A 12,590-nucleotide genomic window follows, 5' to 3' on the forward strand; every position below is an offset into this window, starting at 1 on the left:
GCCCTTACCCAGTCTTCATTACGCGTCGTTGTCGTGATGTACGTCTTCTCTTATTTCGTTCGATCGCTCGTTTAATTGGTTCTCGGGTGTCAATTGCTGTGTGTGATGATGGGAGGGGTGGAGGTGCAGACCACGAGTAGGCGCCTTTTAGCCGCCTCCGCGACCACTTGAACTGCCACCCCCCGCCTTTGGAGGCGGCGGTGCTACGACCTGAAATATAGCAGCCGCCAGCCGTCAACGAGAAGCGTAGGCCATTACGGCCTCGGCCGGCCCAGCCGCCCCGGGGTAACGGTTAAGCCCTTTTTAATGAACAAACTTGGCAGCCGTCTACAATTACCGTCTTCTCGACGTCCTATCTAGACGCTATCGATCCTTGAGCTCAGCAGACGACTGCTTGGAGACGATGACTTCAGACGTCTCATCCAATGAAAACGACCACGCTTGTAGCTCCCACTCAATTTTTTCTAGTCTTATCTTTTTATTAGTCGCAGCATCTTCTCAAATAATTTGGCACAATTTTTTTCCTCGTATACATTCTCATATACAGTATTCCAACTGAAAAAACTCTTGGAATAAAGTTTCTAATTTGAAATCTACGACGAACGAACAATATCATCCATCCTTAAATACCTCACAATTTCTTGATAATTATATCATCATATGCCAGCCGACCTGCTGCTATAGCGTCGTATCCTCTCATTCAGGATAATATGACTTGACCGTGATTGAAAATAAATTAGCTATAACATTGCACAATCAACAATTTTTATTGATAGAAAATTGAGTTCCTTTATTTTTATGAATCAATCATATCAGTAACAAATTTGATGGGTGACACATGACACTACAATATTATCCTCGAGTCGAACAATACGAAATATAATTTGGTCTCATCCAGGTAATCTTTTTCTTGGCAAAAGTGGATAGATTATCGTCAGAAGAAACGAAATTTTTTTTATAACGTAATTTCAGGACAATCAAACGCAATTTGTTACGTAGTTAATCTGCATTCACGATAACATCGAAGAATATTGAACGATTTATGGTGTGAAGCAGACTGGCAGGCAGGCACGGACGGCACCTTGATTTCGTTGCAAACAAACGAATGGAACGGAAGGAAGCCGATGACGGGACAGAGCAGAGGTTATAAATCATATTCGGAGGGCGGCTAATGGAAAATGATTGTCACAATGGCGGCAGCCGCTGGGTGCTGGCTTGTTGTTTCGATGGATGATGATGATCGTCGATTCGATTGACCGATAAATCACGTCGCGACGCTAATATCGGCTGCGCGCGTCTCTGCCACTCTGCAAGCTACTGCCCAACAATTATCGCAGTTTTCAATTGAAATTCCAAACAAAGCGCCGACGATAATTGGAAATTGTGATTAGCAACGACAACGGCAACAATGCGTCGCTGATTTCTCTGTTCGAATTTCAACAAAGAACAAGCGACGGGTCAGCGTGCCTCATGCCTCATGCCTCTCCAACTCCACTCACTGACAGACAACTCCTCCCTCTCTCGTTCATCCAAATTCTTTGTTCATCCTACACATCACTCCCTATCATTCTATCATTCTCTCTCATTTGCAATATATGACTTCCCTACTCATTCACATCCTCCATCGTTCAGTCTCTCTCCACACGTTCAGCAACCTCACTGTCGAAATATTTAATTACTCTTCAATACACGGTTCATCCTATTTAGCGACCCGTGCTTTTTTCAAATAAGTTCAACATACTCTTCTACCATTGTTTACTCCCATATTGTTTTGATTGTAATCTAATAATCCACCTGAAAATTGCAGCTGTGCGTGCGTGAGTGGTGTTTTTGTGATGTGTTGGGAGTTATTTATTTGAACATGTATTTTGGTGGTGAACTCCTGTTTCACTTTCTAATCAACTGTAATGATATTATTATTTCCAAACCCTTAAACACACCACCAATGCTGAAAATAATATTATATATATTCATTTAGAGGATTATTATAATTCTGCTGTTTTGCTCATGGATGCCAGAACAATTACTTTCCTGCTGTTCAACAAACTATAAGTTTATATCTAGTTGCTCTCAAAATATGTATTTTTCAAAAAGCCTGATTTTTCATATTATCCTGTTAATTCTTGTATTACAAGATTGCATAATATTATTAACTCGAAATAACACATAGCTGGAGACCAAGAGCCAAATTAATTAATTTCCAGTCCTTACAGATCGTTCACAATATAAGCTCTCCCAAAGTAATTGAACACAAAGTAATAGATAAAAAATGGAAAACTCTGGTAAGCTATTATGAATTTTTCACAGGATCTGTTCAATTGTGAATAGGCAATAGAAGACTAATCGTGATAGGAATGGACAATAAATTGTCTAGTCTTGTAGTATATATATGTCGAGTTGTTCCAGAATTCTCTCAGAGAACTCTCAGCAGACCTCAAGACTTTCATAGAAATATAGTTCTAATTTACTTCTATCTTTAATTATCGCACTTTTTCAAATTTATCCACGCATTCTTCATTCTTTTGATCCATGGCTAATGTTTTGTTACAGTTGGCATTCGGTCCAGAAACATCATCTATATCAGTTACCAAGGCAACTTGTGAAATTCAACAAGGTATGAAAAACCATTGAATTATTTGTATCATTAGCTGTTTCTGAATCAGTAATTCAATCGCCAGTTACGTTTGAAAACAAATTTATTGGATTAGGATGTGAATAGAAATAGGGATTGAGAAGAGAATTGATAGTTGGAGAGGCATTATAACTAGAAAGCAATATATAACGATTCCATAACAACTCATCAACTCGAATGACACACAACCCATAAACTACTGGAATCATGTTATGATATGAAGAAAAGTTCAATTGTATTTTTTATATCTCCAGGGAATGAAAGTTCCATTCATACCATTCTTCTCTCCGCACTCACATTGAGTTTTATTACTGCTGAATCGTAATCATAAACCTTTATTTCCTGACAAATCCTGAAAAGCAACCTACTACGCTTCCAGTTTTTTCCAAGTGCACTCACATATAGTCACTTTCTTTCTTTTTTCCACCTTCATGTATCTCCTTCCTCTTACACCCTTCCACACCCTCTGAAATATGATGGTTCCCTTCTTCTTCAACATTTTCCTGGTTCCTGTTATTTTAATCCGCATTTTCAGTTTACATATTGTAACGTAACGTTTCACGTGAATTTCTTTCAGACGCTATTGTCAACCTCTGTTTCCAGTCAGTATACTCACTTATCTGCTTTTCGCACTTACTCTTCATTTCTCACTTACTCTCGATGATCTTACTATGACACTCTATTTAATTGTGGTATCTTGTGTAAATTTCATACCAGAGCTGTACGCATATCGAAAAGCAGCATTCAATTGGTAATAGATAGAGAATCTTGTACGAAATAAAGAGACTGTTTGAACAAGAATCATTTCGATAGGATGTATTTTAATCTGATAAAATGACTTGAAACTCACAACTTTGATATTGACGACGAACTGGAAGCTATGTTCACAGGCTCTCTTTCATGGCATTGGTGAAACAATTTTTTTACAGAAGAAATTTTCTAGCTTGGGGGTATTATGCCAAGTTCCTTATTTTTTTCAGGGATTATTACCTGGAGATGGATGAAAATGATAAATTTTTCGACACTATATTTCAGTTTCCCCATTCACCTCAAATTTCCTATAACCAATCACAATTTTCTTCTTAAACAAACCTTGTATATTCCTACATTTTATTATCCATGTCTCTGTTGTATGCTGTTCTCTTCTGCTATATTGAATTCACATAATATTTCATCTTATCTCCAAACAATATATTCCTTCTCTTTCAATTTATCTCATTTGAAAAAAAAATTAAAAAATATTTAAAAAATTTCAATATTCTTCCACGTTAATCAACAGACCATCATAATCATCTTTCAATCTTTCTTCGTCCTTTACTCCACCTCTATTCTTCTTTCATTCTTGTTTTCCTCCTCTCAATCATGGTTTTCCCTTTTCCACTCATTTCTCTCTGTCACCTCATTCTTGGTTTCAATTTCCGATCTTTTCTTGTCTACAGTTTCCACCCTAATATCTTCCTCGCCGTATTATTTATTTTTCATCACTGTATGTAGTCTTCTATCGGTCTCTTTTCACCCCGAACGAGACCATTTATCGTTAACTTGAGAAATGCTATTGGAGAACTAGGGAAAATCCAAGATATCCAGTTGTAAACCAACTACAAGATGAAGCATCTCCTTTCTCCTTGGGGATACTGAATACAGTGGTGGTTGCCGTCCTGCAGCCCTTCCGAGCAGTGTTGACTAGTCTGTAGTTAATCAGCGTTCGAAACCGAATGATCTCCAGGGCAAAAGAGGGCCCTTCTTTATCTGTTACCCTAGCTGGGGATCCCTAATACGTACAAGCCGTAAGATGCGTTACCAAGCTGATCTCAGCTTTCTCTGCAGCTTCTCAAAAGATTCATTTCTAAGATGCTGGACAATTTTGCCCAAGTCATCAATTGATCTCAGACTTTGTGACTTTTACATCATCATTAAACTGAATTCCTCGTATACATGAACATTCTCAAAATCATAATATAAAATAAATTCTCTCAAGTTCACGACAATTTTTATTAATCTGTTAGTGTATATTTACATCTTCAGAATCAATATTATTAGATTTAATAATTTTATTTATTACAATTGGATTGTTTCAATATTCTCATTGTAAACGAACTTCAATCAGGCCATAATTATTTAAATAAAATGTGTCACATGGGGCTTTTCATTAAATGGCAAGTCTTTTATTAGCCTATTATGTGGAGAAGATGGACACTTATCCTGCTAATCATGTTTAATTAAGAATTCATGTGTGAAGGAGAGATATTTTATTATGTGTTTTATTTACGAACTCATCTTAATACCACCACACGCAGAGCATTTACAATTTCTACGAGATTCACCAATTCCAATGATCTGATTCTCTCAGTTGGAGTTATTTTCGAATGCATTGATAATGAATGAATAGAGAATGGGGAGAAATGACGACTGTTCGTTTCGAAGTCTTACGATGGCATGGAGAAATGGCAAATCACGACGACAGCGACGATACTGTCGTCAGAACTGTTCCTTTTTCACTTGACTAAATATAATCCGAGTATTTTCGCCTTTACATAGCGTTCCGGGAGTCTCTCGCCTCTCTTTAAGGCGGTTTAGGTTGGTGGGGGGGAGTGAAGGGTGATGGGGATGTAAGGAACTCCTTATGGCTGTTAAATGCCGCGAATCTCTTCGCCGGCGCCGCCGTTCGCGCCTTAAGATTAAAGGCCATGAGCTGAGAATTGAAGGCGAGAAGCGAAATGCCTTTATCGTCCTAATTCCCCATTGAAGCCGATAATATCTTTAGCGCCGCGCCGCTCGCTAGGCGAATAAATTATTCATCGCGTCGACGAATATTGCGCGCCGCGTCACCGCCCAAGAGAGCGAAAAGGTAAGCTCAGAGTGGGGAGAGCGAGAAAGATGATTCTGAGAGATGTGAACGGGAAGGAAGAACGCTGTGCTTTCAAAGCGACACGATACATCATAATTGGCTTACTCGTTGCCGAATTACTGTACAGTAACAGCGTGAATCCACATTCACATTCGCATTGGCATCATTCACGAATATATTCCGGCTCGCCACTCCAAAAATCCACCATCCGCCCCCCTACATTCTAACCAGCTGACAGTCAACAAGCCAAATGATTTTGTCGACGCCATTTGTCAACCGGTTCGTTGCAGGTCTGTCGCACTTCACCATCTAGCATCCTCTTTTACACACTTGTTCAGTTTTCGTCTTTTATTAATAAAACACACTTCCTCGTTCTCTAAACGTTGTAATTTTCTTCGCACTCCAGTTCAAAGACGCTCACTATAGATTGATGCAAGGGTTCAAGGCGTATCAAAGAACGGAATTGAAGACTCGAAGCTCAACTTTGGTTCGGCCGAATTTTCATTAAATTGTAATTGTGTTGATACTGTGAGGCGTGTAACTTGGAATGATTTCAGTAAAGTGATAGAAAGTAGTAATTATTAAATGACAAATTCTAATTTTCTTCAGATTATCTCTAAAGATTAACAGAGCTTCATATTGGATTATTTTACTAAATATAGTGATCTCAATTTCGAATTCTCATAATTGAGTAGAATATCGATTGATGATTGTACTTTTGCAGGACTTCACTTTTTTATCTTACTTCTTTCCTATTGATAGGCCTATAATAGTTAACTATATATTCTCCATTAACAATAACGAGTGGATCTTCTCAAAGTAGTAATAAACTGCAAGCATGATGTGAAACTCTTGATGGCCGCCACGAAAATGGAAGTATACATAAATAATGCATAGTTGTTTTATATTTCGACAAGGGTTTATTCGCCGAAATAAATGACACAACAACAGTATTTCATATTCAAGAGTAAGAAAAAATGAGAATTAAGTTGTGGACTAATAAATTGTAGGGCCAACTACTCTAGCGATAACAGTTTATTCCATTACACACAACAGATAAGGCTGTACAAAAATAGCACTTTTGAGTGCTCTATCTATCGATTGAATCATTATGTACGTAAGAGTGGAGTGCAGTTGGGGGAAATATGGGGAAAAAAGAAAGGGTCGAAAAGAACAAGGGCTGATGACCACCCACGAACAAGGCGCGCGACGGTCGAGGGGGGAAGGGTTGGTCAGTGCGCAATAAAGTGGTGAAGAGGGGAGGGGTGTGATGGGTTTACTTAGCTTAATAAGGCGATGGACGCAGTCGGGGGTGGGGGAGTAAAGCTGTTATCGACCCTGAGAGGATGGAGTGGCCGCCCAGTGGACAGTGGAGGCGGCAAGGACAGGAAGGCGGCAGTCGGAGGCGGCAAGCGACGACTATCAAGGAGGCAGAGCAGCGGGAGGCGGCAAACAACAAGCCTCTCGCTAAAAGCATTCTCTAATTATTGCTCTTATTACTGCTAACAGACTTCTTGTGCGGCGGAGGTTGGTTGATAAACACAGCGCTGCTATTGTCGGACGGAGGCCGCAAACAAACTCAAGCACCTGGCCGGCCGCTAGGATACGAGGAGGCAACTGCCTGCCTACGATCACACTCCGCCGACAACTTACTCGAGAAACGAGCCACCGTATATCACCTTCCCTCTCACTCCCCCCATCAACAAACACAAAAGTATCCATCCACGTCCGTGTTGTTGGGCTAAAACAAATAAAGATAGTTATCTGGTGCAGGCACGCGATTCTCAGGTCGATAAACGTACAGTATGAGTGAGCTACCTACCGACATCTTTCTCCTATTGTTGCTGTTGAGCTCCCACAGAGGATATTCTCCTGCCGCCTTAATCGTGACCCTGTGCAAAATGTGGCCAACCTGTCAGAATAAACACTGAAATTTGGATTGGCAGAGACTATTCCGAGCTGCTGTTGCTCTGTACATTTTCAAGAGGGAATTGAGTCCAAAATGAAATACAACCAAGTCGTTGAATGTTGAGAAATATGTGAATATAGATCACGAAGTGATATAATATTACTTTCTTACTTATCACTTCGTAAAAATACAATATTTGTCCTAAAGAATATGTATTTGATGCTTGTAACAAAACTTTCTCGTTTTACTAGATACATCCTGATTTTTCTGAATACTTGCATTATTCTTTTCAGGAGTTTTGGATGAAAAATTAATGAATTACACACTCAATAACTGTGAGTAAGTTTAAGAGTGATTGTGGCTTGAAAGCAATTGCCTTTCCATCAAAGTTTTCTGTGTCTCAAATGAGAAATAGTAGGTTTCCTAATAGAATAAATGAGTCGAATGAATCGATTTATTATTCAGAAGATATGATTTCACACCCATATCCGCAGAGTTTACGTAACTAGAAAAATATATTTATTTTTTAGTGAGAGAAACACTTTTCTCATAGTTGGAGAGAAGGGACGTCAAAATTCTTATTCAATTTAGAGTTCTATTCGGAATTATGCAGTTCCTGATAATATCAGTTTTCATCAAATCTTTATCAGTAGATCACAAAGATAATAATTATTTTCTCATTATTTTTAAAGTATTTTATTATATTATAACAAGATTACGATTTCCTAAACTCAAAATATTATCCTACAGTACACTTACTTCAAGTGTATCGAGCAATATTTTGTTTCTACTTTTATTAGTGAGTATTTACAGCGATAGTGAGATTAACCTTAAACTGTAAGCATCTTCCATGAATTACATCAATGCTCCTCATCTCCTTATTCAAACAATGCTGCAAGTTAGAATAGAAGATTCAAATAAATTGAAGGAAGCTTCGAATACTGTAATTATAGTCTGTGTAAAAATACTTGGACAATCTCCTGATATTCAGATTACCTCAGATTTGCTAGTGCATACCTTTCAGATTTGCTTTCGGAAGTGCCTATAGTCGAAAATTACAATTATTCTAACTACTCACAGTGGGTAACTTTTATCTATTTCACCTGTCCTATTCCACCTATATTCCTGAAGGTTTCCTGAGAAAGAATTTCGGATGTTTAATTTCACTCGTCTGAATAATAAACCGAATTCCAATAGAATGCAAATTTCGTCCAGAACGATGAAATTAAAAACGTCCGAAATACGGATTGCAGCGCGAAAAATAACCATGAAAGAGATGAATTTATTAGATGGTATTCGCTTTTAATGAAGTCGTTTATCAATTAAATTTATAAGGTTGGTGAATTTTGGCGTGGGATCTGGTGGACATTGGACAACGAAGGAAAATAGTTGTGAGTGAGAGCCAAGAAGCACTGGCCAGCGTCAGAGTGGTTTTGTTCCGCAGACTGGCTGCAATATAGCGTATATGTCCGGAATTCTCGGAATCCAGCGTTTCAGCAGAACGGATAGGGCGTAGAATGGTGCTTGAGTTGAGATGGGGCACGGAAAAATGTATTTCAAAATATCATCAGCTCGAATTCTGTCTGCCACGGGTAGAAAGTCTTCCTCGCCTCGCTCTCTCGTTACCTCTCTCTTCCTTGCTCGTTCACTCCCACAATCTCTTTCTCCAATTGATTCTATCTTCGCACATGTCAAAAGGGCACAGCTAAAAAGTTGGAAGAACTGGCGCTATTCGTCAGCTCGAAACACATTTATTCATCCAGACACATCAATTTATTCATTCTTCCGCTTAGAAGATTCTGCTCTTACTTTTTTCATTGTCCATTAAACGTTGTTGATGAGGCAATTTTCCAGTGTCTTCACAAACGCATCATCACTCTTCGAACTATTTTCGGGCCACCACGCCGACATCCCAACAACCATTATCTCTTCAATTTCGTCTTTGCGCTGCTATACAATTACCCAAATATCTGGCTCGACCTTCGTGCGGATCACAAAGGCAAATCAAAACTCTTGATCTAGGCTTAGATGATGACATTTTGTTGTATCACGAATCATTATGGTAGCTGGAGTTCTGCTCTGCTATATGAGATTATTTTTTTAATCTTACTATAATTTATAGGAATGATAATTATATTTTAACCGAAGTTAGTGTTGTCTACATTCGATTAGGATCTAAGAGTTCCAATATTTGATACACTTATGATTTCCAATGCATATTAGCTTTCATCTTACAATCTATTCACCATTGTGTGAACCCTGTGAAATATTGTTTTGGAATAGTTCGCTACAAGATACTCAAAATAAAAAAGCATAACATAATTTAACAATGTGAGACTCTCCTCGGCAGCCTGAAATCTTTTCTGTACATATTCTTCAGCACATTCAAGCTCTATTTCGTTTCTTATATTATCATCCATTCAAATTATGACAACTAAAATCAATTAGCTTTGTTATTCAAGCTTCTTCAATTACTCCTGAAACTAGATTTTGAGTTTCGTCATTGGATAATAAAGAAGGTTATTGTAATACTTTTTCATTCTCCATTTATCCATTCTGAATGATTGGATCAGTTCCTGCTGAACTAGACCAAAAGCCAGGAAGAAATAGAAAAGATCAACATCAATACTATATAGAGCCATGGTTGGATAGAGCCATGGATGAGAGATGAAGCGAAACGGCATTGAACTAGGGAAAAATGATGGAAACGAATAATTTAGGAAAGCGGAAGAGAAGTCCTTGATGAAGACTGAGATGGACAATAACAGCAACTGCAACGACGGACGACGGACGACGGACGACTAGTTCACAGAGAAAGAATGTCTTCTAGAAGATCAGAGTGAGAGTGGAGTGGGGAGAGTAGAGAGAGCATTTGATGAGGGGTTCAAGGCTGAGCCAGCCACGACTTTAACTGGAGTATCTTTTTTTCTTCTTGTATTACTTACTACTACTTGTGGGTGTACCTCTGCTCTCTCTTCCTAGTCACTTCTTCTTTTTCTTCTTTGTGGTCTTTCTAATCCTCCTACTCTTCCTCTGTGTTAACATTTGGCATCTCTTCCACGTCCTCCTTCTCCTCTTCTTTCTCCTCCTCCTTCTCCTCCTCCTCATCCTCGTCCACCTATTTCCCTGCCAATTCCTCAACTTTTCATCCTCGAGCTTCTCCTTTTCCAATAACATAACAAGAAATATAATAGCTTCATATTTTCTTTGATCATATTTTTTATTATTCTCCCATTTCCCTTCTCTTAGAATCTTCCAGTTCCGCATCAATTCATTTTTCACTCTCTTCTCCAGTTCCCTCCTCCACTTTCCTTCACTTTCATCAGCTCTATTTCCTTCCTGGCTTTCTCACTTTTAAACCTCATATTAATTACGCATTTCAGTATTTATCATGATTGCTTCATTTCCAGCTACAGCAAAAACTTAATATATGTTTTATTATACAACTAATACGTTGGAATTATACAATATTAGATGCAGATGCTTCTGATCCTCATGGAACGGTTCTTCATGTATTTCTTCTTCATTCTACTTTTACTCTCTCCTCTCTCCACTTATTTTTCGATTTTTTCACTTTCAATTTTTTTTCTACTCATCATACTTTTTCCTATGCCTTAATAACTTCTTCTCTCTTCATCTTCCTCCTCTCCTCCAATATCCTCATCCACTTTCTACTTCACTCCTCTCCTCTCCTCACCTATCCTGACATTCTTTCTTTTTATTCTTCACTTCTTCTCCTTCTTCTCCTTCACACTCCTGTTGCTTCTCTTTCTGGACTTCCATCTTCTCCTTTTCTTCGCCTTCTATTCCTCCATCTCCTCCTCTTCCTATACCTTTTCCAACCCTATTTCTTACAGGGTTTAACTATAGATTAGCTGGAATCTTTCTTCCTTGTCATCAGCATCTCACCTTCCTTAATCCTCAATGCGTTCTCTTTCGCTCTCTCCGTTAGCATCTTGGTTGATTCTTGTTCCGTGTGCTGATCCCCCCACTGCGCCCCCCTCCCGCGGCCCCCCTGCTGGTCACGACATTGGTCGTGGCCGTGGCCGACGCACGAGCAGCCTGCGGTTTCGCCAGACGCCACTTCAACCATCTCCCTCCAACCTACAAACCGCTCCAGTTATTGTCTTTTAATAATGACGCAACACCGTTGCAAGTCTTTGTCAACGTTCAATCAAGTCCGTCTCAAATGCTCTGTGCCTATCACAGTATGATTAACGTGGAAATTATAATTTGAAATCTATGAACTTTAAGAAATTTAGTTCAAACATTGATTGAGATTTAGAAAATAGGATTTCTTTAAAATATAATAGAGATTATATCCCATATTAGGGGATTATTCATCATATGGCGTATAATTAATAGGTGTAATTAATAATACAATTATTAATAATTAAAATCACAGTTTTGGCATAATAACTGTTTGAAACAGCCAGATTCGAATATATTAGATTGGGATTATAATACGCTTGATTGACTATACAATTTTTGGTTTGTTAGAATCTTTCTAGCTCTTCAATTCTATTCGATTATTTCGAAATCATATCAATTGATCATTGGAATTCCGCCCAAATCGAGAATAGATCAGAAGGAATACACTTGTCTTCAATTTTTCAACACATTTACTAAGATTATGTAGATGTTTGTAGATTGCCAAGTTATTGTTACGATTACAAGGTAATCCCTACTTAGGGATTTAATGGAGCATCAAATGTGAAAATGAAGTACATAATGCTGTAGTACTGCAGAATTGGTGTACTAAAATATCATTAACCGAATTCTGTTAAGAGATTGAGTTATTTTTGAATTATTCTCGTTGACCACTCATCTTTTGCGTTGTCGATCGGTGTCCTATATCATCGGTTTACTGCGAAATTGATGAATCCGATAACAAAGATTTCTCAGTAAAATTATGAAGTTTTCCCACGAACATTTTTGGGAAGAGGAATGAATATTGGTGAAATGTTCTGTTTTTCCTTGAATTTTATGTTCCGTGTTAACAATCTCTCATCCGTTGCAGGACTTTCTCTCTTCAATTTTCAAGATATCAACATGGACGTCTACTAGAATATTCTTTATTTCCAACGTGAGCTTCGAGTATGGCTGCTAATAAGAGTGATGGATTTTATAATCGATGGTGAGTAAAATAATTCTCTAATGATTTGCATCATCTTTATATTAAAAATCCTCTTTATCATTAT

The 12,590-nt window shown here is 38.3% G+C and overlaps 1 long non-coding RNA gene across 1 annotated transcript in view; it reads left to right on the forward strand.

Annotated features, from left to right (window-relative positions):
- Nucleotides 1-12,590, forward strand: part of LOC120354907 — a 181,093-nt gene that overhangs the window by 72,267 nt on the left and 96,236 nt on the right. Inside the window, exons 5-6 of the long non-coding RNA XR_005573295.1 lie at nt 2,551-2,614; nt 12,410-12,526. This is a non-coding gene — a long non-coding RNA (uncharacterized LOC120354907). The remainder of the gene's footprint in view (nt 1-2,550; nt 2,615-12,409; nt 12,527-12,590) is intronic.

Source organism: Nilaparvata lugens, chromosome 1 (genome assembly GCF_014356525.2).
Source record: "Nilaparvata lugens isolate BPH chromosome 1, ASM1435652v1, whole genome shotgun sequence".
In the NCBI taxonomy this organism is placed as follows: Eukaryota; Metazoa; Arthropoda; class Insecta; order Hemiptera; family Delphacidae; genus Nilaparvata; species Nilaparvata lugens.